The 22,382-nt window shown below is 44.6% G+C and overlaps 44 non-coding genes across 44 annotated transcripts; all 44 read right to left on the reverse strand.

Annotated features, from left to right (window-relative positions):
- Positions 1-160: 160 nt before the first annotated feature.
- LOC145474828 (5S ribosomal RNA) lies at positions 161-279 on the reverse strand. The gene has a single exon (XR_014045775.1). It is a non-coding gene; the product is annotated as a 5S ribosomal RNA (ribosomal RNA).
- A 385-nt stretch (positions 280-664) lies between these two features.
- On the reverse strand, positions 665-783 carry LOC145474829 (5S ribosomal RNA). Its single transcript, XR_014045776.1, has one exon. It is a non-coding gene; the product is annotated as a 5S ribosomal RNA (ribosomal RNA).
- A 385-nt stretch (positions 784-1,168) lies between these two features.
- LOC145474830 (5S ribosomal RNA) lies at positions 1,169-1,287 on the reverse strand. Its single transcript, XR_014045777.1, has one exon. It is a non-coding gene; the product is annotated as a 5S ribosomal RNA (ribosomal RNA).
- A 385-nt stretch (positions 1,288-1,672) lies between these two features.
- On the reverse strand, positions 1,673-1,791 carry LOC145474832 (5S ribosomal RNA). Its single transcript, XR_014045778.1, has one exon. It is a non-coding gene; the product is annotated as a 5S ribosomal RNA (ribosomal RNA).
- A 385-nt stretch (positions 1,792-2,176) lies between these two features.
- Positions 2,177-2,295, reverse strand: LOC145474833 (5S ribosomal RNA). The gene has a single exon (XR_014045779.1). It is a non-coding gene; the product is annotated as a 5S ribosomal RNA (ribosomal RNA).
- A 385-nt stretch (positions 2,296-2,680) lies between these two features.
- Positions 2,681-2,800, reverse strand: LOC145474803 (5S ribosomal RNA). Its single transcript, XR_014045752.1, has one exon. It is a non-coding gene; the product is annotated as a 5S ribosomal RNA (ribosomal RNA).
- A 385-nt stretch (positions 2,801-3,185) lies between these two features.
- LOC145474834 (5S ribosomal RNA) lies at positions 3,186-3,304 on the reverse strand. Its single transcript, XR_014045780.1, has one exon. It is a non-coding gene; the product is annotated as a 5S ribosomal RNA (ribosomal RNA).
- A 385-nt stretch (positions 3,305-3,689) lies between these two features.
- On the reverse strand, positions 3,690-3,808 carry LOC145474835 (5S ribosomal RNA). Its single transcript, XR_014045781.1, has one exon. It is a non-coding gene; the product is annotated as a 5S ribosomal RNA (ribosomal RNA).
- Positions 3,809-4,193: 385 nt separating this feature from the next.
- LOC145474836 (5S ribosomal RNA) lies at positions 4,194-4,312 on the reverse strand. Its single transcript, XR_014045782.1, has one exon. It is a non-coding gene; the product is annotated as a 5S ribosomal RNA (ribosomal RNA).
- Positions 4,313-4,697: 385 nt separating this feature from the next.
- Positions 4,698-4,816, reverse strand: LOC145474837 (5S ribosomal RNA). The gene has a single exon (XR_014045783.1). It is a non-coding gene; the product is annotated as a 5S ribosomal RNA (ribosomal RNA).
- Positions 4,817-5,201: 385 nt separating this feature from the next.
- Positions 5,202-5,320, reverse strand: LOC145474838 (5S ribosomal RNA). Its single transcript, XR_014045784.1, has one exon. It is a non-coding gene; the product is annotated as a 5S ribosomal RNA (ribosomal RNA).
- Positions 5,321-5,705: 385 nt separating this feature from the next.
- Positions 5,706-5,824, reverse strand: LOC145474840 (5S ribosomal RNA). Its single transcript, XR_014045786.1, has one exon. It is a non-coding gene; the product is annotated as a 5S ribosomal RNA (ribosomal RNA).
- Positions 5,825-6,209: 385 nt separating this feature from the next.
- Positions 6,210-6,328, reverse strand: LOC145474841 (5S ribosomal RNA). Its single transcript, XR_014045787.1, has one exon. It is a non-coding gene; the product is annotated as a 5S ribosomal RNA (ribosomal RNA).
- A 381-nt stretch (positions 6,329-6,709) lies between these two features.
- LOC145474842 (5S ribosomal RNA) lies at positions 6,710-6,828 on the reverse strand. Its single transcript, XR_014045788.1, has one exon. It is a non-coding gene; the product is annotated as a 5S ribosomal RNA (ribosomal RNA).
- A 385-nt stretch (positions 6,829-7,213) lies between these two features.
- LOC145474843 (5S ribosomal RNA) lies at positions 7,214-7,332 on the reverse strand. The gene has a single exon (XR_014045789.1). It is a non-coding gene; the product is annotated as a 5S ribosomal RNA (ribosomal RNA).
- A 385-nt stretch (positions 7,333-7,717) lies between these two features.
- On the reverse strand, positions 7,718-7,836 carry LOC145474844 (5S ribosomal RNA). Its single transcript, XR_014045790.1, has one exon. It is a non-coding gene; the product is annotated as a 5S ribosomal RNA (ribosomal RNA).
- Positions 7,837-8,221: 385 nt separating this feature from the next.
- Positions 8,222-8,340, reverse strand: LOC145474845 (5S ribosomal RNA). Its single transcript, XR_014045791.1, has one exon. It is a non-coding gene; the product is annotated as a 5S ribosomal RNA (ribosomal RNA).
- Positions 8,341-8,725: 385 nt separating this feature from the next.
- Positions 8,726-8,844, reverse strand: LOC145474846 (5S ribosomal RNA). Its single transcript, XR_014045792.1, has one exon. It is a non-coding gene; the product is annotated as a 5S ribosomal RNA (ribosomal RNA).
- A 385-nt stretch (positions 8,845-9,229) lies between these two features.
- Positions 9,230-9,348, reverse strand: LOC145474847 (5S ribosomal RNA). Its single transcript, XR_014045793.1, has one exon. It is a non-coding gene; the product is annotated as a 5S ribosomal RNA (ribosomal RNA).
- Positions 9,349-9,733: 385 nt separating this feature from the next.
- On the reverse strand, positions 9,734-9,852 carry LOC145474848 (5S ribosomal RNA). The gene has a single exon (XR_014045794.1). It is a non-coding gene; the product is annotated as a 5S ribosomal RNA (ribosomal RNA).
- A 385-nt stretch (positions 9,853-10,237) lies between these two features.
- On the reverse strand, positions 10,238-10,356 carry LOC145474849 (5S ribosomal RNA). The gene has a single exon (XR_014045795.1). It is a non-coding gene; the product is annotated as a 5S ribosomal RNA (ribosomal RNA).
- A 385-nt stretch (positions 10,357-10,741) lies between these two features.
- Positions 10,742-10,860, reverse strand: LOC145474851 (5S ribosomal RNA). Its single transcript, XR_014045797.1, has one exon. It is a non-coding gene; the product is annotated as a 5S ribosomal RNA (ribosomal RNA).
- Positions 10,861-11,245: 385 nt separating this feature from the next.
- On the reverse strand, positions 11,246-11,364 carry LOC145474852 (5S ribosomal RNA). The gene has a single exon (XR_014045798.1). It is a non-coding gene; the product is annotated as a 5S ribosomal RNA (ribosomal RNA).
- Positions 11,365-11,749: 385 nt separating this feature from the next.
- On the reverse strand, positions 11,750-11,868 carry LOC145474853 (5S ribosomal RNA). The gene has a single exon (XR_014045799.1). It is a non-coding gene; the product is annotated as a 5S ribosomal RNA (ribosomal RNA).
- Positions 11,869-12,253: 385 nt separating this feature from the next.
- Positions 12,254-12,372, reverse strand: LOC145474854 (5S ribosomal RNA). Its single transcript, XR_014045800.1, has one exon. It is a non-coding gene; the product is annotated as a 5S ribosomal RNA (ribosomal RNA).
- Positions 12,373-12,758: 386 nt separating this feature from the next.
- On the reverse strand, positions 12,759-12,877 carry LOC145474855 (5S ribosomal RNA). The gene has a single exon (XR_014045801.1). It is a non-coding gene; the product is annotated as a 5S ribosomal RNA (ribosomal RNA).
- Positions 12,878-13,262: 385 nt separating this feature from the next.
- On the reverse strand, positions 13,263-13,381 carry LOC145474781 (5S ribosomal RNA). The gene has a single exon (XR_014045732.1). It is a non-coding gene; the product is annotated as a 5S ribosomal RNA (ribosomal RNA).
- Positions 13,382-13,766: 385 nt separating this feature from the next.
- Positions 13,767-13,885, reverse strand: LOC145474782 (5S ribosomal RNA). Its single transcript, XR_014045733.1, has one exon. It is a non-coding gene; the product is annotated as a 5S ribosomal RNA (ribosomal RNA).
- Positions 13,886-14,270: 385 nt separating this feature from the next.
- Positions 14,271-14,389, reverse strand: LOC145474784 (5S ribosomal RNA). The gene has a single exon (XR_014045734.1). It is a non-coding gene; the product is annotated as a 5S ribosomal RNA (ribosomal RNA).
- Positions 14,390-14,774: 385 nt separating this feature from the next.
- LOC145474785 (5S ribosomal RNA) lies at positions 14,775-14,893 on the reverse strand. The gene has a single exon (XR_014045735.1). It is a non-coding gene; the product is annotated as a 5S ribosomal RNA (ribosomal RNA).
- Positions 14,894-15,278: 385 nt separating this feature from the next.
- LOC145474786 (5S ribosomal RNA) lies at positions 15,279-15,397 on the reverse strand. Its single transcript, XR_014045736.1, has one exon. It is a non-coding gene; the product is annotated as a 5S ribosomal RNA (ribosomal RNA).
- Positions 15,398-15,782: 385 nt separating this feature from the next.
- On the reverse strand, positions 15,783-15,901 carry LOC145474788 (5S ribosomal RNA). The gene has a single exon (XR_014045738.1). It is a non-coding gene; the product is annotated as a 5S ribosomal RNA (ribosomal RNA).
- A 385-nt stretch (positions 15,902-16,286) lies between these two features.
- Positions 16,287-16,405, reverse strand: LOC145474789 (5S ribosomal RNA). The gene has a single exon (XR_014045739.1). It is a non-coding gene; the product is annotated as a 5S ribosomal RNA (ribosomal RNA).
- A 385-nt stretch (positions 16,406-16,790) lies between these two features.
- On the reverse strand, positions 16,791-16,909 carry LOC145474790 (5S ribosomal RNA). Its single transcript, XR_014045740.1, has one exon. It is a non-coding gene; the product is annotated as a 5S ribosomal RNA (ribosomal RNA).
- Positions 16,910-17,294: 385 nt separating this feature from the next.
- LOC145474791 (5S ribosomal RNA) lies at positions 17,295-17,413 on the reverse strand. Its single transcript, XR_014045741.1, has one exon. It is a non-coding gene; the product is annotated as a 5S ribosomal RNA (ribosomal RNA).
- Positions 17,414-17,798: 385 nt separating this feature from the next.
- Positions 17,799-17,917, reverse strand: LOC145474792 (5S ribosomal RNA). The gene has a single exon (XR_014045742.1). It is a non-coding gene; the product is annotated as a 5S ribosomal RNA (ribosomal RNA).
- A 385-nt stretch (positions 17,918-18,302) lies between these two features.
- On the reverse strand, positions 18,303-18,421 carry LOC145474793 (5S ribosomal RNA). Its single transcript, XR_014045743.1, has one exon. It is a non-coding gene; the product is annotated as a 5S ribosomal RNA (ribosomal RNA).
- A 385-nt stretch (positions 18,422-18,806) lies between these two features.
- On the reverse strand, positions 18,807-18,925 carry LOC145474794 (5S ribosomal RNA). The gene has a single exon (XR_014045744.1). It is a non-coding gene; the product is annotated as a 5S ribosomal RNA (ribosomal RNA).
- Positions 18,926-19,310: 385 nt separating this feature from the next.
- LOC145474795 (5S ribosomal RNA) lies at positions 19,311-19,429 on the reverse strand. The gene has a single exon (XR_014045745.1). It is a non-coding gene; the product is annotated as a 5S ribosomal RNA (ribosomal RNA).
- Positions 19,430-19,814: 385 nt separating this feature from the next.
- On the reverse strand, positions 19,815-19,933 carry LOC145474796 (5S ribosomal RNA). Its single transcript, XR_014045746.1, has one exon. It is a non-coding gene; the product is annotated as a 5S ribosomal RNA (ribosomal RNA).
- A 385-nt stretch (positions 19,934-20,318) lies between these two features.
- LOC145474797 (5S ribosomal RNA) lies at positions 20,319-20,437 on the reverse strand. Its single transcript, XR_014045747.1, has one exon. It is a non-coding gene; the product is annotated as a 5S ribosomal RNA (ribosomal RNA).
- Positions 20,438-20,822: 385 nt separating this feature from the next.
- Positions 20,823-20,941, reverse strand: LOC145474800 (5S ribosomal RNA). The gene has a single exon (XR_014045749.1). It is a non-coding gene; the product is annotated as a 5S ribosomal RNA (ribosomal RNA).
- Positions 20,942-21,327: 386 nt separating this feature from the next.
- On the reverse strand, positions 21,328-21,446 carry LOC145474801 (5S ribosomal RNA). The gene has a single exon (XR_014045750.1). It is a non-coding gene; the product is annotated as a 5S ribosomal RNA (ribosomal RNA).
- Positions 21,447-21,832: 386 nt separating this feature from the next.
- Positions 21,833-21,951, reverse strand: LOC145474802 (5S ribosomal RNA). The gene has a single exon (XR_014045751.1). It is a non-coding gene; the product is annotated as a 5S ribosomal RNA (ribosomal RNA).
- Between the last annotated feature and the right edge of the window lie 431 nt (positions 21,952-22,382).

The raw sequence follows: 22,382 nt of genomic DNA on the forward strand, positions 1-22,382 counted from the left end.
CAGTGCTGTAATCAAACAAGAAAATCTTCTAATATGCTGTCAACTTGCTGGAAAAATAATTCCAAAAAAAAAAAGACAACATTTTGAAAACAGAGGGATCAATGATGTGGAGGCGTATGGAAATCTTCTCTGAAGAGTCCAGTCCCAAAATGGGTCCAAAAGTCTACAACACGGCGTATTCCCAGGTGGTCACCCAGCCAGGTACTGACGCCGCCCAACAGGACTTGACTTCGGTGATCGGACGAGAACCGGTACGTTCCCTGTGGTGTGGTCGTAGACGAAAGAAACAACTCAAACCTTGCCCAATTGCTTGGACTCTCTTTTAAGTCTCTTAGAAGGAAGGCCTTTAATTGCTGTTGTGATGAATTTCCAATTACGTCTCGGCTACTTAACCCAGAGATTCCAAAGCCAGCTAAGACTTCAAATCACAAAAGGGCGATTCTCCAATGGTCAGTCATCAAAGCCACATTCAAGAGATTGCCTCCAGTGTGCTGCTCAGTGTTGCAGTGCTGTAATCAAACAAGAAAATCTTCTAATATGCTGTCAACTTGCTGGAAAAATAATTCCAAAAAAAAAAAGACAACATTTTGAAAACAGAGGGATCAATGATGTGGAGGCGTATGGAAATCTTCTCTGAAGAGTCCAGTCCCAAAATGGGTCCAAAAGTCTACAACACGGCGTATTCCCAGGTGGTCACCCAGCCAGGTACTGACGCCGCCCAACAGGACTTGACTTCGGTGATCGGACGAGAACCGGTACGTTCCCTGTGGTGTGGTCGTAGACGAAAGAAACAACTCAAACCTTGCCCAATTGCTTGGACTCTCTTTTAAGTCTCTTAGAAGGAAGGCCTTTAATTGCTGTTGTGATGAATTTCCAATTACGTCTCGGCTACTTAACCCAGAGATTCCAAAGCCAGCTAAGACTTCAAATCACAAAAGGGCGATTCTCCAATGGTCAGTCATCAAAGCCACATTCAAGAGATTGCCTCCAGTGTGCTGCTCAGTGTTGCAGTGCTGTAATCAAACAAGAAAATCTTCTAATATGCTGTCAACTTGCTGGAAAAATAATTCCAAAAAAAAAAAGACAACATTTTGAAAACAGAGGGATCAATGATGTGGAGGCGTATGGAAATCTTCTCTGAAGAGTCCAGTCCCAAAATGGGTCCAAAAGTCTACAACACGGCGTATTCCCAGGTGGTCACCCAGCCAGGTACTGACGCCGCCCAACAGGACTTGACTTCGGTGATCGGACGAGAACCGGTACGTTCCCTGTGGTGTGGTCGTAGACGAAAGAAACAACTCAAACCTTGCCCAATTGCTTGGACTCTCTTTTAAGTCTCTTAGAAGGAAGGCCTTTAATTGCTGTTGTGATGAATTTCCAATTACGTCTCGGCTACTTAACCCAGAGATTCCAAAGCCAGCTAAGACTTCAAATCACAAAAGGGCGATTCTCCAATGGTCAGTCATCAAAGCCACATTCAAGAGATTGCCTCCAGTGTGCTGCTCAGTGTTGCAGTGCTGTAATCAAACAAGAAAATCTTCTAATATGCTGTCAACTTGCTGGAAAAATAATTCCAAAAAAAAAAAGACAACATTTTGAAAACAGAGGGATCAATGATGTGGAGGCGTATGGAAATCTTCTCTGAAGAGTCCAGTCCCAAAATGGGTCCAAAAGTCTACAACACGGCGTATTCCCAGGTGGTCACCCAGCCAGGTACTGACGCCGCCCAACAGGACTTGACTTCGGTGATCGGACGAGAACCGGTACGTTCCCTGTGGTGTGGTCGTAGACGAAAGAAACAACTCAAACCTTGCCCAATTGCTTGGACTCTCTTTTAAGTCTCTTAGAAGGAAGGCCTTTAATTGCTGTTGTGATGAATTTCCAATTACGTCTCGGCTACTTAACCCAGAGATTCCAAAGCCAGCTAAGACTTCAAATCACAAAAGGGCGATTCTCCAATGGTCAGTCATCAAAGCCACATTCAAGAGATTGCCTCCAGTGTGCTGCTCAGTGTTGCAGTGCTGTAATCAAACAAGAAAATCTTCTAATATGCTGTCAACTTGCTGGAAAAATAATTCCAAAAAAAAAAAGACAACATTTTGAAAACAGAGGGATCAATGATGTGGAGGCGTATGGAAATCTTCTCTGAAGAGTCCAGTCCCAAAATGGGTCCAAAAGTCTACAACACGGCGTATTCCCAGGTGGTCACCCAGCCAGGTACTGACGCCGCCCAACAGGACTTGACTTCGGTGATCGGACGAGAACCGGTACGTTCCCTGTGGTGTGGTCGTAGACGAAAGAAACAACTCAAACCTTGCCCAATTGCTTGGACTCTCTTTTAAGTCTCTTAGAAGGAAGGCCTTTAATTGCTGTTGTGATGAATTTCCAATTACGTCTCGGCTACTTAACCCAGAGATTCCAAAGCCAGCTAAGACTTCAAATCACAAAAGGGCGATTCTCCAATGGTCAGTCATCAAAGCCACATTCAAGAGATTGCCTCCAGTGTGCTGCTCAGTGTTGCAGTGCTGTAATCAAACAAGAAAATCTTCTAATATGCTGTCAACTTGCTGGAAAAATAATTCCAAAAAAAAAAAGACAACATTTTGAAAACAGAGGGATCAATGATGTGGAGGCGTATGGAAATCTTCTCTGAAGAGTCCAGTCCCAAAATGGGTCCAAAAGTCTACAACACGGGCGTATTCCCAGGTGGTCACCCAGCCAGGTACTGACGCCGCCCAACAGGACTTGACTTCGGTGATCGGACGAGAACCGGTACGTTCCCTGTGGTGTGGTCGTAGACGAAAGAAACAACTCAAACCTTGCCCAATTGCTTGGACTCTCTTTTAAGTCTCTTAGAAGGAAGGCCTTTAATTGCTGTTGTGATGAATTTCCAATTACGTCTCGGCTACTTAACCCAGAGATTCCAAAGCCAGCTAAGACTTCAAATCACAAAAGGGCGATTCTCCAATGGTCAGTCATCAAAGCCACATTCAAGAGATTGCCTCCAGTGTGCTGCTCAGTGTTGCAGTGCTGTAATCAAACAAGAAAATCTTCTAATATGCTGTCAACTTGCTGGAAAAATAATTCCAAAAAAAAAAAGACAACATTTTGAAAACAGAGGGATCAATGATGTGGAGGCGTATGGAAATCTTCTCTGAAGAGTCCAGTCCCAAAATGGGTCCAAAAGTCTACAACACGGCGTATTCCCAGGTGGTCACCCAGCCAGGTACTGACGCCGCCCAACAGGACTTGACTTCGGTGATCGGACGAGAACCGGTACGTTCCCTGTGGTGTGGTCGTAGACGAAAGAAACAACTCAAACCTTGCCCAATTGCTTGGACTCTCTTTTAAGTCTCTTAGAAGGAAGGCCTTTAATTGCTGTTGTGATGAATTTCCAATTACGTCTCGGCTACTTAACCCAGAGATTCCAAAGCCAGCTAAGACTTCAAATCACAAAAGGGCGATTCTCCAATGGTCAGTCATCAAAGCCACATTCAAGAGATTGCCTCCAGTGTGCTGCTCAGTGTTGCAGTGCTGTAATCAAACAAGAAAATCTTCTAATATGCTGTCAACTTGCTGGAAAAATAATTCCAAAAAAAAAAAGACAACATTTTGAAAACAGAGGGATCAATGATGTGGAGGCGTATGGAAATCTTCTCTGAAGAGTCCAGTCCCAAAATGGGTCCAAAAGTCTACAACACGGCGTATTCCCAGGTGGTCACCCAGCCAGGTACTGACGCCGCCCAACAGGACTTGACTTCGGTGATCGGACGAGAACCGGTACGTTCCCTGTGGTGTGGTCGTAGACGAAAGAAACAACTCAAACCTTGCCCAATTGCTTGGACTCTCTTTTAAGTCTCTTAGAAGGAAGGCCTTTAATTGCTGTTGTGATGAATTTCCAATTACGTCTCGGCTACTTAACCCAGAGATTCCAAAGCCAGCTAAGACTTCAAATCACAAAAGGGCGATTCTCCAATGGTCAGTCATCAAAGCCACATTCAAGAGATTGCCTCCAGTGTGCTGCTCAGTGTTGCAGTGCTGTAATCAAACAAGAAAATCTTCTAATATGCTGTCAACTTGCTGGAAAAATAATTCCAAAAAAAAAAAGACAACATTTTGAAAACAGAGGGATCAATGATGTGGAGGCGTATGGAAATCTTCTCTGAAGAGTCCAGTCCCAAAATGGGTCCAAAAGTCTACAACACGGCGTATTCCCAGGTGGTCACCCAGCCAGGTACTGACGCCGCCCAACAGGACTTGACTTCGGTGATCGGACGAGAACCGGTACGTTCCCTGTGGTGTGGTCGTAGACGAAAGAAACAACTCAAACCTTGCCCAATTGCTTGGACTCTCTTTTAAGTCTCTTAGAAGGAAGGCCTTTAATTGCTGTTGTGATGAATTTCCAATTACGTCTCGGCTACTTAACCCAGAGATTCCAAAGCCAGCTAAGACTTCAAATCACAAAAGGGCGATTCTCCAATGGTCAGTCATCAAAGCCACATTCAAGAGATTGCCTCCAGTGTGCTGCTCAGTGTTGCAGTGCTGTAATCAAACAAGAAAATCTTCTAATATGCTGTCAACTTGCTGGAAAAATAATTCCAAAAAAAAAAAGACAACATTTTGAAAACAGAGGGATCAATGATGTGGAGGCGTATGGAAATCTTCTCTGAAGAGTCCAGTCCCAAAATGGGTCCAAAAGTCTACAACACGGCGTATTCCCAGGTGGTCACCCAGCCAGGTACTGACGCCGCCCAACAGGACTTGACTTCGGTGATCGGACGAGAACCGGTACGTTCCCTGTGGTGTGGTCGTAGACGAAAGAAACAACTCAAACCTTGCCCAATTGCTTGGACTCTCTTTTAAGTCTCTTAGAAGGAAGGCCTTTAATTGCTGTTGTGATGAATTTCCAATTACGTCTCGGCTACTTAACCCAGAGATTCCAAAGCCAGCTAAGACTTCAAATCACAAAAGGGCGATTCTCCAATGGTCAGTCATCAAAGCCACATTCAAGAGATTGCCTCCAGTGTGCTGCTCAGTGTTGCAGTGCTGTAATCAAACAAGAAAATCTTCTAATATGCTGTCAACTTGCTGGAAAAATAATTCCAAAAAAAAAAAGACAACATTTTGAAAACAGAGGGATCAATGATGTGGAGGCGTATGGAAATCTTCTCTGAAGAGTCCAGTCCCAAAATGGGTCCAAAAGTCTACAACACGGCGTATTCCCAGGTGGTCACCCAGCCAGGTACTGACGCCGCCCAACAGGACTTGACTTCGGTGATCGGACGAGAACCGGTACGTTCCCTGTGGTGTGGTCGTAGACGAAAGAAACAACTCAAACCTTGCCCAATTGCTTGGACTCTCTTTTAAGTCTCTTAGAAGGAAGGCCTTTAATTGCTGTTGTGATGAATTTCCAATTACGTCTCGGCTACTTAACCCAGAGATTCCAAAGCCAGCTAAGACTTCAAATCACAAAAGGGCGATTCTCCAATGGTCAGTCATCAAAGCCACATTCAAGAGATTGCCTCCAGTGTGCTGCTCAGTGTTGCAGTGCTGTAATCAAACAAGAAAATCTTCTAATATGCTGTCAACTTGCTGGAAAAATAATTCCAAAAAAAAAAAGACAACATTTTGAAAACAGAGGGATCAATGATGTGGAGGCGTATGGAAATCTTCTCTGAAGAGTCCAGTCCCAAAATGGGTCCAAAAGTCTACAACACGGCGTATTCCCAGGTGGTCACCCAGCCAGGTACTGACGCCGCCCAACAGGACTTGACTTCGGTGATCGGACGAGAACCGGTACGTTCCCTGTGGTGTGGTCGTAGACGAAAGAAACAACTCAAACCTTGCCCAATTGCTTGGACTCTCTTTTAAGTCTCTTAGAAGGAAGGCCTTTAATTGCTGTTGTGATGAATTTCCAATTACGTCTCGGCTACTTAACCCAGAGATTCCAAAGCCAGCTAAGACTTCAAATCACAAAAGGGCGATTCTCCAATGGTCAGTCATCAAAGCCACATTCAAGAGATTGCCTCCAGTGTGCTGCTCAGTGTTGCAGTGCTGTAATCAAACAAGAAAATCTTCTAATATGCTGTCAACTTGCTGGAAAAATAATTCCAAAAAAAAAAAGACAACATTTTGAAAACAGAGGGATCAATGATGTGGAGGCGTATGGAAATCTTCTCTGAAGAGTCCAGTCCCAAAATGGGTCCAAAAGTCTACAACACGGCGTATTCCCAGGTGGTCACCCAGCCAGGTACTGACGCCGCCCAACAGGACTTGACTTCGGTGATCGGACGAGAACCGGTACGTTCCCTGTGGTGTGGTCGTAGACGAAAGAAACAACTCAAACCTTGCCCAATTGCTTGGACTCTCTTTTATCTTAGAAGGAAGGCCTTTAATTGCTGTTGTGATGAATTTCCAATTACGTCTCGGCTACTTAACCCAGAGATTCCAAAGCCAGCTAAGACTTCAAATCACAAAAGGGCGATTCTCCAATGGTCAGTCATCAAAGCCACATTCAAGAGATTGCCTCCAGTGTGCTGCTCAGTGTTGCAGTGCTGTAATCAAACAAGAAAATCTTCTAATATGCTGTCAACTTGCTGGAAAAATAATTCCAAAAAAAAAAAGACAACATTTTGAAAACAGAGGGATCAATGATGTGGAGGCGTATGGAAATCTTCTCTGAAGAGTCCAGTCCCAAAATGGGTCCAAAAGTCTACAACACGGCGTATTCCCAGGTGGTCACCCAGCCAGGTACTGACGCCGCCCAACAGGACTTGACTTCGGTGATCGGACGAGAACCGGTACGTTCCCTGTGGTGTGGTCGTAGACGAAAGAAACAACTCAAACCTTGCCCAATTGCTTGGACTCTCTTTTAAGTCTCTTAGAAGGAAGGCCTTTAATTGCTGTTGTGATGAATTTCCAATTACGTCTCGGCTACTTAACCCAGAGATTCCAAAGCCAGCTAAGACTTCAAATCACAAAAGGGCGATTCTCCAATGGTCAGTCATCAAAGCCACATTCAAGAGATTGCCTCCAGTGTGCTGCTCAGTGTTGCAGTGCTGTAATCAAACAAGAAAATCTTCTAATATGCTGTCAACTTGCTGGAAAAATAATTCCAAAAAAAAAAAGACAACATTTTGAAAACAGAGGGATCAATGATGTGGAGGCGTATGGAAATCTTCTCTGAAGAGTCCAGTCCCAAAATGGGTCCAAAAGTCTACAACACGGCGTATTCCCAGGTGGTCACCCAGCCAGGTACTGACGCCGCCCAACAGGACTTGACTTCGGTGATCGGACGAGAACCGGTACGTTCCCTGTGGTGTGGTCGTAGACGAAAGAAACAACTCAAACCTTGCCCAATTGCTTGGACTCTCTTTTAAGTCTCTTAGAAGGAAGGCCTTTAATTGCTGTTGTGATGAATTTCCAATTACGTCTCGGCTACTTAACCCAGAGATTCCAAAGCCAGCTAAGACTTCAAATCACAAAAGGGCGATTCTCCAATGGTCAGTCATCAAAGCCACATTCAAGAGATTGCCTCCAGTGTGCTGCTCAGTGTTGCAGTGCTGTAATCAAACAAGAAAATCTTCTAATATGCTGTCAACTTGCTGGAAAAATAATTCCAAAAAAAAAAAGACAACATTTTGAAAACAGAGGGATCAATGATGTGGAGGCGTATGGAAATCTTCTCTGAAGAGTCCAGTCCCAAAATGGGTCCAAAAGTCTACAACACGGCGTATTCCCAGGTGGTCACCCAGCCAGGTACTGACGCCGCCCAACAGGACTTGACTTCGGTGATCGGACGAGAACCGGTACGTTCCCTGTGGTGTGGTCGTAGACGAAAGAAACAACTCAAACCTTGCCCAATTGCTTGGACTCTCTTTTAAGTCTCTTAGAAGGAAGGCCTTTAATTGCTGTTGTGATGAATTTCCAATTACGTCTCGGCTACTTAACCCAGAGATTCCAAAGCCAGCTAAGACTTCAAATCACAAAAGGGCGATTCTCCAATGGTCAGTCATCAAAGCCACATTCAAGAGATTGCCTCCAGTGTGCTGCTCAGTGTTGCAGTGCTGTAATCAAACAAGAAAATCTTCTAATATGCTGTCAACTTGCTGGAAAAATAATTCCAAAAAAAAAAAGACAACATTTTGAAAACAGAGGGATCAATGATGTGGAGGCGTATGGAAATCTTCTCTGAAGAGTCCAGTCCCAAAATGGGTCCAAAAGTCTACAACACGGCGTATTCCCAGGTGGTCACCCAGCCAGGTACTGACGCCGCCCAACAGGACTTGACTTCGGTGATCGGACGAGAACCGGTACGTTCCCTGTGGTGTGGTCGTAGACGAAAGAAACAACTCAAACCTTGCCCAATTGCTTGGACTCTCTTTTAAGTCTCTTAGAAGGAAGGCCTTTAATTGCTGTTGTGATGAATTTCCAATTACGTCTCGGCTACTTAACCCAGAGATTCCAAAGCCAGCTAAGACTTCAAATCACAAAAGGGCGATTCTCCAATGGTCAGTCATCAAAGCCACATTCAAGAGATTGCCTCCAGTGTGCTGCTCAGTGTTGCAGTGCTGTAATCAAACAAGAAAATCTTCTAATATGCTGTCAACTTGCTGGAAAAATAATTCCAAAAAAAAAAAGACAACATTTTGAAAACAGAGGGATCAATGATGTGGAGGCGTATGGAAATCTTCTCTGAAGAGTCCAGTCCCAAAATGGGTCCAAAAGTCTACAACACGGCGTATTCCCAGGTGGTCACCCAGCCAGGTACTGACGCCGCCCAACAGGACTTGACTTCGGTGATCGGACGAGAACCGGTACGTTCCCTGTGGTGTGGTCGTAGACGAAAGAAACAACTCAAACCTTGCCCAATTGCTTGGACTCTCTTTTAAGTCTCTTAGAAGGAAGGCCTTTAATTGCTGTTGTGATGAATTTCCAATTACGTCTCGGCTACTTAACCCAGAGATTCCAAAGCCAGCTAAGACTTCAAATCACAAAAGGGCGATTCTCCAATGGTCAGTCATCAAAGCCACATTCAAGAGATTGCCTCCAGTGTGCTGCTCAGTGTTGCAGTGCTGTAATCAAACAAGAAAATCTTCTAATATGCTGTCAACTTGCTGGAAAAATAATTCCAAAAAAAAAAAGACAACATTTTGAAAACAGAGGGATCAATGATGTGGAGGCGTATGGAAATCTTCTCTGAAGAGTCCAGTCCCAAAATGGGTCCAAAAGTCTACAACACGGCGTATTCCCAGGTGGTCACCCAGCCAGGTACTGACGCCGCCCAACAGGACTTGACTTCGGTGATCGGACGAGAACCGGTACGTTCCCTGTGGTGTGGTCGTAGACGAAAGAAACAACTCAAACCTTGCCCAATTGCTTGGACTCTCTTTTAAGTCTCTTAGAAGGAAGGCCTTTAATTGCTGTTGTGATGAATTTCCAATTACGTCTCGGCTACTTAACCCAGAGATTCCAAAGCCAGCTAAGACTTCAAATCACAAAAGGGCGATTCTCCAATGGTCAGTCATCAAAGCCACATTCAAGAGATTGTCTCCAGTGTGCTGCTCAGTGTTGCAGTGCTGTAATCAAACAAGAAAATCTTCTAATATGCTGTCAACTTGCTGGAAAAATAATTCCAAAAAAAAAAAGACAACATTTTGAAAACAGAGGGATCAATGATGTGGAGGCGTATGGAAATCTTCTCTGAAGAGTCCAGTCCCAAAATGGGTCCAAAAGTCTACAACACGGCGTATTCCCAGGTGGTCACCCAGCCAGGTACTGACGCCGCCCAACAGGACTTGACTTCGGTGATCGGACGAGAACCGGTACGTTCCCTGTGGTGTGGTCGTAGACGAAAGAAACAACTCAAACCTTGCCCAATTGCTTGGACTCTCTTTTAAGTCTCTTAGAAGGAAGGCCTTTAATTGCTGTTGTGATGAATTTCCAATTACGTCTCGGCTACTTAACCCAGAGATTCCAAAGCCAGCTAAGACTTCAAATCACAAAAGGGCGATTCTCCAATGGTCAGTCATCAAAGCCACATTCAAGAGATTGCCTCCAGTGTGCTGCTCAGTGTTGCAGTGCTGTAATCAAACAAGAAAATCTTCTAATATGCTGTCAACTTGCTGGAAAAATAATTCCAAAAAAAAAAAGACAACATTTTGAAAACAGAGGGATCAATGATGTGGAGGCGTATGGAAATCTTCTCTGAAGAGTCCAGTCCCAAAATGGGTCCAAAAGTCTACAACACGGCGTATTCCCAGGTGGTCACCCAGCCAGGTACTGACGCCGCCCAACAGGACTTGACTTCGGTGATCGGACGAGAACCGGTACGTTCCCTGTGGTGTGGTCGTAGACGAAAGAAACAACTCAAACCTTGCCCAATTGCTTGGACTCTCTTTTAAGTCTCTTAGAAGGAAGGCCTTTAATTGCTGTTGTGATGAATTTCCAATTACGTCTCGGCTACTTAACCCAGAGATTCCAAAGCCAGCTAAGACTTCAAATCACAAAAGGGCGATTCTCCAATGGTCAGTCATCAAAGCCACATTCAAGAGATTGCCTCCAGTGTGCTGCTCAGTGTTGCAGTGCTGTAATCAAACAAGAAAATCTTCTAATATGCTGTCAACTTGCTGGAAAAATAATTCCAAAAAAAAAAAGACAACATTTTGAAAACAGAGGGATCAATGATGTGGAGGCGTATGGAAATCTTCTCTGAAGAGTCCAGTCCCAAAATGGGTCCAAAAGTCTACAACACGGCGTATTCCCAGGTGGTCACCCAGCCAGGTACTGACGCCGCCCAACAGGACTTGACTTCGGTGATCGGACGAGAACCGGTACGTTCCCTGTGGTGTGGTCGTAGACGAAAGAAACAACTCAAACCTTGCCCAATTGCTTGGACTCTCTTTTAAGTCTCTTAGAAGGAAGGCCTTTAATTGCTGTTGTGATGAATTTCCAATTACGTCTCGGCTACTTAACCCAGAGATTCCAAAGCCAGCTAAGACTTCAAATCACAAAAGGGCGATTCTCCAATGGTCAGTCATCAAAGCCACATTCAAGAGATTGCCTCCAGTGTGCTGCTCAGTGTTGCAGTGCTGTAATCAAACAAGAAAATCTTCTAATATGCTGTCAACTTGCTGGAAAAATAATTCCAAAAAAAAAAAGACAACATTTTGAAAACAGAGGGATCAATGATGTGGAGGCGTATGGAAATCTTCTCTGAAGAGTCCAGTCCCAAAATGGGTCCAAAAGTCTACAACACGGCGTATTCCCAGGTGGTCACCCAGCCAGGTACTGACGCCGCCCAACAGGACTTGACTTCGGTGATCGGACGAGAACCGGTACGTTCCCTGTGGTGTGGTCGTAGACGAAAGAAACAACTCAAACCTTGCCCAATTGCTTGGACTCTCTTTTAAGTCTCTTAGAAGGAAGGCCTTTAATTGCTGTTGTGATGAATTTCCAATTACGTCTCGGCTACTTAACCCAGAGATTCCAAAGCCAGCTAAGACTTCAAATCACAAAAGGGCGATTCTCCAATGGTCAGTCATCAAAGCCACATTCAAGAGATTGCCTCCAGTGTGCTGCTCAGTGTTGCAGTGCTGTAATCAAACAAGAAAATCTTCTAATATGCTGTCAACTTGCTGGAAAAATAATTCCAAAAAAAAAAAGACAACATTTTGAAAACAGAGGGATCAATGATGTGGAGGCGTATGGAAATCTTCTCTGAAGAGTCCAGTCCCAAAATGGCTCCAAAAGTCTACAACACGGCGTATTCCCAGGTGGTCACCCAGCCAGGTACTGACGCCGCCCAACAGGACTTGACTTCGGTGATCGGACGAGAACCGGTACGTTCCCTGTGGTGTGGTCGTAGACGAAAGAAACAACTCAAACCTTGCCCAATTGCTTGGACTCTCTTTTAAGTCTCTTAGAAGGAAGGCCTTTAATTGCTGTTGTGATGAATTTCCAATTACGTCTCGGCTACTTAACCCAGAGATTCCAAAGCCAGCTAAGACTTCAAATCACAAAAGGGCGATTCTCCAATGGTCAGTCATCAAAGCCACATTCAAGAGATTGCCTCCAGTGTGCTGCTCAGTGTTGCAGTGCTGTAATCAAACAAGAAAATCTTCTAATATGCTGTCAACTTGCTGGAAAAATAATTCCAAAAAAAAAAAGACAACATTTTGAAAACAGAGGGATCAATGATGTGGAGGCGTATGGAAATCTTCTCTGAAGAGTCCAGTCCCAAAATGGGTCCAAAAGTCTACAACACGGCGTATTCCCAGGTGGTCACCCAGCCAGGTACTGACGCCGCCCAACAGGACTTGACTTCGGTGATCGGACGAGAACCGGTACGTTCCCTGTGGTGTGGTCGTAGACGAAAGAAACAACTCAAACCTTGCCCAATTGCTTGGACTCTCTTTTAAGTCTCTTAGAAGGAAGGCCTTTAATTGCTGTTGTGATGAATTTCCAATTACGTCTCGGCTACTTAACCCAGAGATTCCAAAGCCAGCTAAGACTTCAAATCACAAAAGGGCGATTCTCCAATGGTCAGTCATCAAAGCCACATTCAAGAGATTGCCTCCAGTGTGCTGCTCAGTGTTGCAGTGCTGTAATCAAACAAGAAAATCTTCTAATATGCTGTCAACTTGCTGGAAAAATAATTCCAAAAAAAAAAAAGACAACATTTTGAAAACAGAGGGATCAATGATGTGGAGGCGTATGGAAATCTTCTCTGAAGAGTCCAGTCCCAAAATGGGTCCAAAAGTCTACAACACGGCGTATTCCCAGGTGGTCACCCAGCCAGGTACTGACGCCGCCCAACAGGACTTGACTTCGGTGATCGGACGAGAACCGGTACGTTCCCTGTGGTGTGGTCGTAGACGAAAGAAACAACTCAAACCTTGCCCAATTGCTTGGACTCTCTTTTAAGTCTCTTAGAAGGAAGGCCTTTAATTGCTGTTGTGATGAATTTCCAATTACGTCTCGGCTACTTAACCCAGAGATTCCAAAGCCAGCTAAGACTTCAAATCACAAAAGGGCGATTCTCCAATGGTCAGTCATCAAAGCCACATTCAAGAGATTGCCTCCAGTGTGCTGCTCAGTGTTGCAGTGCTGTAATCAAACAAGAAAATCTTCTAATATGCTGTCAACTTGCTGGAAAAATAATTCCAAAAAAAAAAAGACAACATTTTGAAAACAGAGGGATCAATGATGTGGAGGCGTATGGAAATCTTCTCTGAAGAGTCCAGTCCCAAAATGGGTCCAAAAGTCTACAACACGGCGTATTCCCAGGTGGTCACCCAGCCAGGTACTGACGCCGCCCAACAGGACTTGACTTCGGTGATCGGACGAGAACCGGTACGTTCCCTGTGGTGTGGTCGTAGACGAAAGAAACAACTCAAACCTTGCCCAATTGCTTGGACTCTCTTTTAAGTCTCTTAGAAGGAAGGCCTTTAATTGCTGTTGTGATGAATTTCCAATTACGTCTCGGCTACTTAACCCAGAGATTCCAAAGCCAGCTAAGACTTCAAATCACAAAAGGGCGATTCTCCAATGGTCAGTCATCAAAGCCACATTCAAGAGATTGCCTCCAGTGTGCTGCTCAGTGTTGCAGTGCTGTAATCAAACAAGAAAATCTTCTAATATGCTGTCAACTTGCTGGAAAAATAATTCCAAAAAAAAAAAGACAACATTTTGAAAACAGAGGGATCAATGATGTGGAGGCGTATGGAAATCTTCTCTGAAGAGTCCAGTCCCAAAATGGGTCCAAAAGTCTACAACACGGCGTATTCCCAGGTGGTCACCCAGCCAGGTACTGACGCCGCCCAACAGGACTTGACTTCGGTGATCGGACGAGAACCGGTACGTTCCCTGTGGTGTGGTCGTAGACGAAAGAAACAACTCAAACCTTGCCCAATTGCTTGGACTCTCTTTTAAGTCTCTTAGAAGGAAGGCCTTTAATTGCTGTTGTGATGAATTTCCAATTACGTCTCGGCTACTTAACCCAGAGATTCCAAAGCCAGCTAAGACTTCAAATCACAAAAGGGCGATTCTCCAATGGTCAGTCATCAAAGCCACATTCAAGAGATTGCCTCCAGTGTGCTGCTCAGTGTTGCAGTGCTGTAATCAAACAAGAAAATCTTCTAATATGCTGTCAACTTGCTGGAAAAATAATTCCAAAAAAAAAAAGACAACATTTTGAAAACAGAGGGATCAATGATGTGGAGGCGTATGGAAATCTTCTCTGAAGAGTCCAGTCCCAAAATGGGTCCAAAAGTCTACAACACGGCGTATTCCCAGGTGGTCACCCAGCCAGGTACTGACGCCGCCCAACAGGACTTGACTTCGGTGATCGGACGAGAACCGGTACGTTCCCTGTGGTGTGGTCGTAGACGAAAGAAACAACTCAAACCTTGCCCAATTGCTTGGACTCTCTTTTAAGTCTCTTAGAAGGAAGGCCTTTAATTGCTGTTGTGATGAATTTCCAATTACGTCTCGGCTACTTAACCCAGAGATTCCAAAGCCAGCTAAGACTTCAAATCACAAAAGGGCGATTCTCCAATGGTCAGTCATCAAAGCCACATTCAAGAGATTGCCTCCAGTGTGCTGCTCAGTGTTGCAGTGCTGTAATCAAACAAGAAAATCTTCTAATATGCTGTCAACTTGCTGGAAAAATAATTCCAAAAAAAAAAAGACAACATTTTGAAAACAGAGGGATCAATGATGTGGAGGCGTATGGAAATCTTCTCTGAAGAGTCCAGTCCCAAAATGGGTCCAAAAGTCTACAACACGGCGTATTCCCAGGTGGTCACCCAGCCAGGTACTGACGCCGCCCAACAGGACTTGACTTCGGTGATCGGACGAGAACCGGTACGTTCCCTGTGGTGTGGTCGTAGACGAAAGAAACAACTCAAACCTTGCCCAATTGCTTGGACTCTCTTTTAAGTCTCTTAGAAGGAAGGCCTTTAATTGCTGTTGTGATGAATTTCCAATTACGTCTCGGCTACTTAACCCAGAGATTCCAAAGCCAGCTAAGACTTCAAATCACAAAAGGGCGATTCTCCAATGGTCAGTCATCAAAGCCACATTCAAGAGATTGCCTCCAGTGTGCTGCTCAGTGTTGCAGTGCTGTAATCAAACAAGAAAATCTTCTAATATGCTGTCAACTTGCTGGAAAAATAATTCCAAAAAAAAAAAGACAACATTTTGAAAACAGAGGGATCAATGATGTGGAGGCGTATGGAAATCTTCTCTGAAGAGTCCAGTCCCAAAATGGGTCCAAAAGTCTACAACACGGCGTATTCCCAGGTGGTCACCCAGCCAGGTACTGACGCCGCCCAACAGGACTTGACTTCGGTGATCGGACGAGAACCGGTACGTTCCCTGTGGTGTGGTCGTAGACGAAAGAAACAACTCAAACCTTGCCCAATTGCTTGGACTCTCTTTTAAGTCTCTTAGAAGGAAGGCCTTTAATTGCTGTTGTGATGAATTTCCAATTACGTCTCGGCTACTTAACCCAGAGATTCCAAAGCCAGCTAAGACTTCAAATCACAAAAGGGCGATTCTCCAATGGTCAGTCATCAAAGCCACATTCAAGAGATTGCCTCCAGTGTGCTGCTCAGTGTTGCAGTGCTGTAATCAAACAAGAAAATCTTCTAATATGCTGTCAACTTGCTGGAAAAATAATTCCAAAAAAAAAAAGACAACATTTTGAAAACAGAGGGATCAATGATGTGGAGGCGTATGGAAATCTTCTCTGAAGAGTCCAGTCCCAAAATGGGTCCAAAAGTCTACAACACGGCGTATTCCCAGGTGGTCACCCAGCCAGGTACTGACGCCGCCCAACAGGACTTGACTTCGGTGATCGGACGAGAACCGGTACGTTCCCTGTGGTGTGGTCGTAGACGAAAGAAACAACTCAAACCTTGCCCAATTGCTTGGACTCTCTTTTAAGTCTCTTAGAAGGAAGGCCTTTAATTGCTGTTGTGATGAATTTCCAATTACGTCTCGGCTACTTAACCCAGAGATTCCAAAGCCAGCTAAGACTTCAAATCACAAAAGGGCGATTCTCCAATGGTCAGTCATCAAAGCCACATTCAAGAGATTGCCTCCAGTGTGCTGCTCAGTGTTGCAGTGCTGTAATCAAACAAGAAAATCTTCTAATATGCTGTCAACTTGCTGGAAAAATAATTCCAAAAAAAAAAAGACAACATTTTGAAAACAGAGGGATCAATGATGTGGAGGCGTATGGAAATCTTCTCTGAAGAGTCCAGTCCCAAAATGGGTCCAAAAGTCTACAACACGGCGTATTCCCAGGTGGTCACCCAGCCAGGTACTGACGCCGCCCAACAGGACTTGACTTCGGTGATCGGACGAGAACCGGTACGTTCCCTGTGGTGTGGTCGTAGACGAAAGAAACAACTCAAACCTTGCCCAATTGCTTGGACTCTCTTTTAAGTCTCTTAGAAGGAAGGCCTTTAATTGCTGTTGTGATGAATTTCCAATTACGTCTCGGCTACTTAACCCAGAGATTCCAAAGCCAGCTAAGACTTCAAATCACAAAAGGGCGATTCTCCAATGGTCAGTCATCAAAGCCACATTCAAGAGATTGCCTCCAGTGTGCTGCTCAGTGTTGCAGTGCTGTAATCAAACAAGAAAATCTTCTAATATGCTGTCAACTTGCTGGAAAAATAATTCCAAAAAAAAAAAGACAACATTTTGAAAACAGAGGGATCAATGATGTGGAGGCGTATGGAAATCTTCTCTGAAGAGTCCAGTCCCAAAATGGGTCCAAAAGTCTACAACACGGCGTATTCCCAGGTGGTCACCCAGCCAGGTACTGACGCCGCCCAACAGGACTTGACTTCGGTGATCGGACGAGAACCGGTACGTTCCCTGTGGTGTGGTCGTAGACGAAAGAAACAACTCAAACCTTGCCCAATTGCTTGGACTCTCTTTTAAGTCTCTTAGAAGGAAGGCCTTTAATTGCTGTTGTGATGAATTTCCAATTACGTCTCGGCTACTTAACCCAGAGATTCCAAAGCCAGCTAAGACTTCAAATCACAAAAGGGCGATTCTCCAATGGTCAGTCATCAAAGCCACATTCAAGAGATTGCCTCCAGTGTGCTGCTCAGTGTTGCAGTGCTGTAATCAAACAAGAAAATCTTCTAATATGCTGTCAACTTGCTGGAAAAATAATTCCAAAAAAAAAAAGACAACATTTTGAAAACAGAGGGATCAATGATGTGGAGGCGTATGGAAATCTTCTCTGAAGAGTCCAGTCCCAAAATGGGTCCAAAAGTCTACAACACGGCGTATTCCCAGGTGGTCACCCAGCCAGGTACTGACGCCGCCCAACAGGACTTGACTTCGGTGATCGGACGAGAACCGGTACGTTCCCTGTGGTGTGGTCGTAGACGAAAGAAACAACTCAAACCTTGCCCAATTGCTTGGACTCTCTTTTAAGTCTCTTAGAAGGAAGGCCTTTAATTGCTGTTGTGATGAATTTCCAATTACGTCTCGGCTACTTAACCCAGAGATTCCAAAGCCAGCTAAGACTTCAAATCACAAAAGGGCGATTCTCCAATGGTCAGTCATCAAAGCCACATTCAAGAGATTGCCTCCAGTGTGCTGCTCAGTGTTGCAGTGCTGTAATCAAACAAGAAAATCTTCTAATATGCTGTCAACTTGCTGGAAAAATAATTCCAAAAAAAAAAAGACAACATTTTGAAAACAGAGGGATCAATGATGTGGAGGCGTATGGAAATCTTCTCTGAAGAGTCCAGTCCCAAAATGGGTCCAAAAGTCTACAACACGGCGTATTCCCAGGTGGTCACCCAGCCAGGTACTGACGCCGCCCAACAGGACTTGACTTCGGTGATCGGACGAGAACCGGTACGTTCCCTGTGGTGTGGTCGTAGACGAAAGAAACAACTCAAACCTTGCCCAATTGCTTGGACTCTCTTTTAAGTCTCTTAGAAGGAAGGCCTTTAATTGCTGTTGTGATGAATTTCCAATTACGTCTCGGCTACTTAACCCAGAGATTCCAAAGCCAGCTAAGACTTCAAATCACAAAAGGGCGATTCTCCAATGGTCAGTCATCAAAGCCACATTCAAGAGATTGCCTCCAGTGTGCTGCTCAGTGTTGCAGTGCTGTAATCAAACAAGAAAATCTTCTAATATGCTGTCAACTTGCTGGAAAAATAATTCCAAAAAAAAAAAGACAACATTTTGAAAACAGAGGGATCAATGATGTGGAGGCGTATGGAAATCTTCTCTGAAGAGTCCAGTCCCAAAATGGGTCCAAAAGTCTACAACACGGCGTATTCCCAGGTGGTCACCCAGCCAGGTACTGACGCCGCCCAACAGGACTTGACTTCGGTGATCGGACGAGAACCGGTACGTTCCCTGTGGTGTGGTCGTAGACGAAAGAAACAACTCAAACCTTGCCCAATTGCTTGGACTCTCTTTTAAGTCTCTTAGAAGGAAGGCCTTTAATTGCTGTTGTGATGAATTTCCAATTACGTCTCGGCTACTTAACCCAGAGATTCCAAAGCCAGCTAAGACTTCAAATCACAAAAGGGCGATTCTCCAATGGTCAGTCATCAAAGCCACATTCAAGAGATTGCCTCCAGTGTGCTGCTCAGTGTTGCAGTGCTGTAATCAAACAAGAAAATCTTCTAATATGCTGTCAACTTGCTGGAAAAATAATTCCAAAAAAAAAAAGACAACATTTTGAAAACAGAGGGATCAATGATGTGGAGGCGTATGGAAATCTTCTCTGAAGAGTCCAGTCCCAAAATGGGTCCAAAAGTCTACAACACGGCGTATTCCCAGGTGGTCACCCAGCCAGGTACTGACGCCGCCCAACAGGACTTGACTTCGGTGATCGGACGAGAACCGGTACGTTCCCTGTGGTGTGGTCGTAGACGAAAGAAACAACTCAAACCTTGCCCAATTGCTTGGACTCTCTTTTAAGTCTCTTAGAAGGAAGGCCTTTAATTGCTGTTGTGATGAATTTCCAATTACGTCTCGGCTACTTAACCCAGAGATTCCAAAGCCAGCTAAGACTTCAAATCACAAAAGGGCGATTCTCCAATGGTCAGTCATCAAAGCCACATTCAAGAGATTGCCTCCAGTGTGCTGCTCAGTGTTGCAGTGCTGTAATCAAACAAGAAAATCTTCTAATATGCTGTCAACTTGCTGGAAAAATAATTCCAAAAAAAAAAAGACAACATTTTGAAAACAGAGGGATCAATGATGTGGAGGCGTATGGAAATCTTCTCTGAAGAGTCCAGTCCCAAAATGGGTCCAAAAGTCTACAACACGGCGTATTCCCAGGTGGTCACCCAGCCAGGTACTGACGCCGCCCAACAGGACTTGACTTCGGTGATCGGACGAGAACCGGTACGTTCCCTGTGGTGTGGTCGTAGACGAAAGAAACAACTCAAACCTTGCCCAATTGCTTGGACTCTCTTTTAAGTCTCTTAGAAGGAAGGCCTTTAATTGCTGTTGTGATGAATTTCCAATTACGTCTCGGCTACTTAACCCAGAGATTCCAAAGCCAGCTAAGACTTCAAATCACAAAAGGGCGATTCTCCAATGGTCAGTCATCAAAGCCACATTCAAGAGATTGCCTCCAGTGTGCTGCTCAGTGTTGCAGTGCTGTAATCAAACAAGAAAATCTTCTAATATGCTGTCAACTTGCTGGAAAAATAATTCCAAAAAAAAAAAGACAACATTTTGAAAACAGAGGGATCAATGATGTGGAGGCGTATGGAAATCTTCTCTGAAGAGTCCAGTCCCAAAATGGGTCCAAAAGTCTACAACACGGCGTATTCCCAGGTGGTCACCCAGCCAGGTACTGACGCCGCCCAACAGGACTTGACTTCGGTGATCGGACGAGAACCGGTACGTTCCCTGTGGTGTGGTCGTAGACGAAAGAAACAACTCAAACCTTGCCCAATTGCTTGGACTCTCTTTTAAGTCTCTTAGAAGGAAGGCCTTTAATTGCTGTTGTGATGAATTTCCAATTACGTCTCGGCTACTTAACCCAGAGATTCCAAAGCCAGCTAAGACTTCAAATCACAAAAGGGCGATTCTCCAATGGTCAGTCATCAAAGCCACATTCAAGAGATTGCCTCCAGTGTGCTGCTCAGTGTTGCAGTGCTGTAATCAAACAAGAAAATCTTCTAATATGCTGTCAACTTGCTGGAAAAATAATTCCAAAAAAAAAAAGACAACATTTTGAAAACAGAGGGATCAATGATGTGGAGGCGTATGGAAATCTTCTCTGAAGAGTCCAGTCCCAAAATGGGTCCAAAAGTCTACAACACGGCGTATTCCCAGGTGGTCACCCAGCCAGGTACTGACGCCGCCCAACAGGACTTGACTTCGGTGATCGGACGAGAACCGGTACGTTCCCTGTGGTGTGGTCGTAGACGAAAGAAACAACTCAAACCTTGCCCAATTGCTTGGACTCTCTTTTAAGTCTCTTAGAAGGAAGGCCTTTAATTGCTGTTGTGATGAATTTCCAATTACGTCTCGGCTACTTAACCCAGAGATTCCAAAGCCAGCTAAGACTTCAAATCACAAAAGGGCGATTCTCCAATGGTCAGTCATCAAAGCCACATTCAAGAGATTGCCTCCAGTGTGCTGCTCAGTGTTGCAGTGCTGTAATCAAACAAGAAAATCTTCTAATATGCTGTCAACTTGCTGGAAAAATAATTCCAAAAAAAAAAAGACAACATTTTGAAAACAGAGGGATCAATGATGTGGAGGCGTATGGAAATCTTCTCTGAAGAGTCCAGTCCCAAAATGGGTCCAAAAGTCTACAACACGGCGTATTCCCAGGTGGTCACCCAGCCAGGTACTGACGCCGCCCAACAGGACTTGACTTCGGTGATCGGACGAGAACCGGTACGTTCCCTGTGGTGTGGTCGTAGACGAAAGAAACAACTCAAACCTTGCCCAATTGCTTGGACTCTCTTTTAAGTCTCTTAGAAGGAAGGCCTTTAATTGCTGTTGTGATGAATTTCCAATTACGTCTCGGCTACTTAACCCAGAGATTCCAAAGCCAGCTAAGACTTCAAATCACAAAAGGGCGATTCTCCAATGGTCAGTCATCAAAGCCACATTCAAGAGATTGCCTCCAGTGTGCTGCTCAGTGTTGCAGTGCTGTAATCAAACAAGAAAATCTTCTAATATGCTGTCAACTTGCTGGAAAAATAATTCCAAAAAAAAAAAAGACAACATTTTGAAAACAGAGGGATCAATGATGTGGAGGCGTATGGAAATCTTCTCTGAAGAGTCCAGTCCCAAAATGGGTCCAAAAGTCTACAACACGGCGTATTCCCAGGTGGTCACCCAGCCAGGTACTGACGCCGCCCAACAGGACTTGACTTCGGTGATCGGACGAGAACCGGTACGTTCCCTGTGGTGTGGTCGTAGACGAAAGAAACAACTCAAACCTTGCCCAATTGCTTGGACTCTCTTTTAAGTCTCTTAGAAGGAAGGCCTTTAATTGCTGTTGTGATGAATTTCCAATTACGTCTCGGCTACTTAACCCAGAGATTCCAAAGCCAGCTAAGACTTCAAATCACAAAAGGGCGATTCTCCAATGGTCAGTCATCAAAGCCACATTCCAAGAGATTGCCTCCAGTGTGCTGCTCAGTGTTGCAGTGCTGTAATCAAACAAGAAAATCTTCTAATATGCTGTCAACTTGCTGGAAAAATAATTCCAAAAAAAAAAAGACAACATTTTGAAAACAGAGGGATCAATGATGTGGAGGCGTATGGAAATCTTCTCTGAAGAGTCCAGTCCCAAAATGGGTCCAAAAGTCTACAACACGGCGTATTCCCAGGTGGTCACCCAGCCAGGTACTGACGCCGCCCAACAGGACTTGACTTCGGTGATCGGACGAGAACCGGTACGTTCCCTGTGGTGTGGTCGTAGACGAAAGAAACAACTCAAACCTTGCCCAATTGCTTGGACTCTCTTTTAAGTCTCTTAGAAGGAAGGCCTTTAATTGCTGTTGTGATGAATTTCCAATTACGTCTCGGCTACTTAACCCAGAGATTCCAAAGCCAGCTAAGACTTCAAATCACAAAAGGGCGATTCTCCAATGGTCAGTCATCAAAGCCACATTCAAGAGATTGCCTCCAGTGTGCTGCTCAGTGTTGCAGTGCTGTAATCAAACAAGAAAATCTTCTAATATGCTGTCAACTTGCTGGAAAAATAATTCCAAAAAAAAAAAGACAACATTTTGAAAACAGAGGGATCAATGATGTGGAGGCGTATGGAAATCTTCTCTGAAGAGTCCAGTCCCAAAATGGGTCCAAAAGTCTACAACACGGCGTATTCCCAGGTGGTCACCCAGCCAGGTACT

This window comes from Orbicella franksi, unplaced genomic scaffold, assembly GCF_964199315.1.
Source record: "Orbicella franksi unplaced genomic scaffold, jaOrbFran1.1 SCAFFOLD_229, whole genome shotgun sequence".
NCBI lineage: Eukaryota > Metazoa > Cnidaria > Anthozoa > Scleractinia > Merulinidae > Orbicella > Orbicella franksi.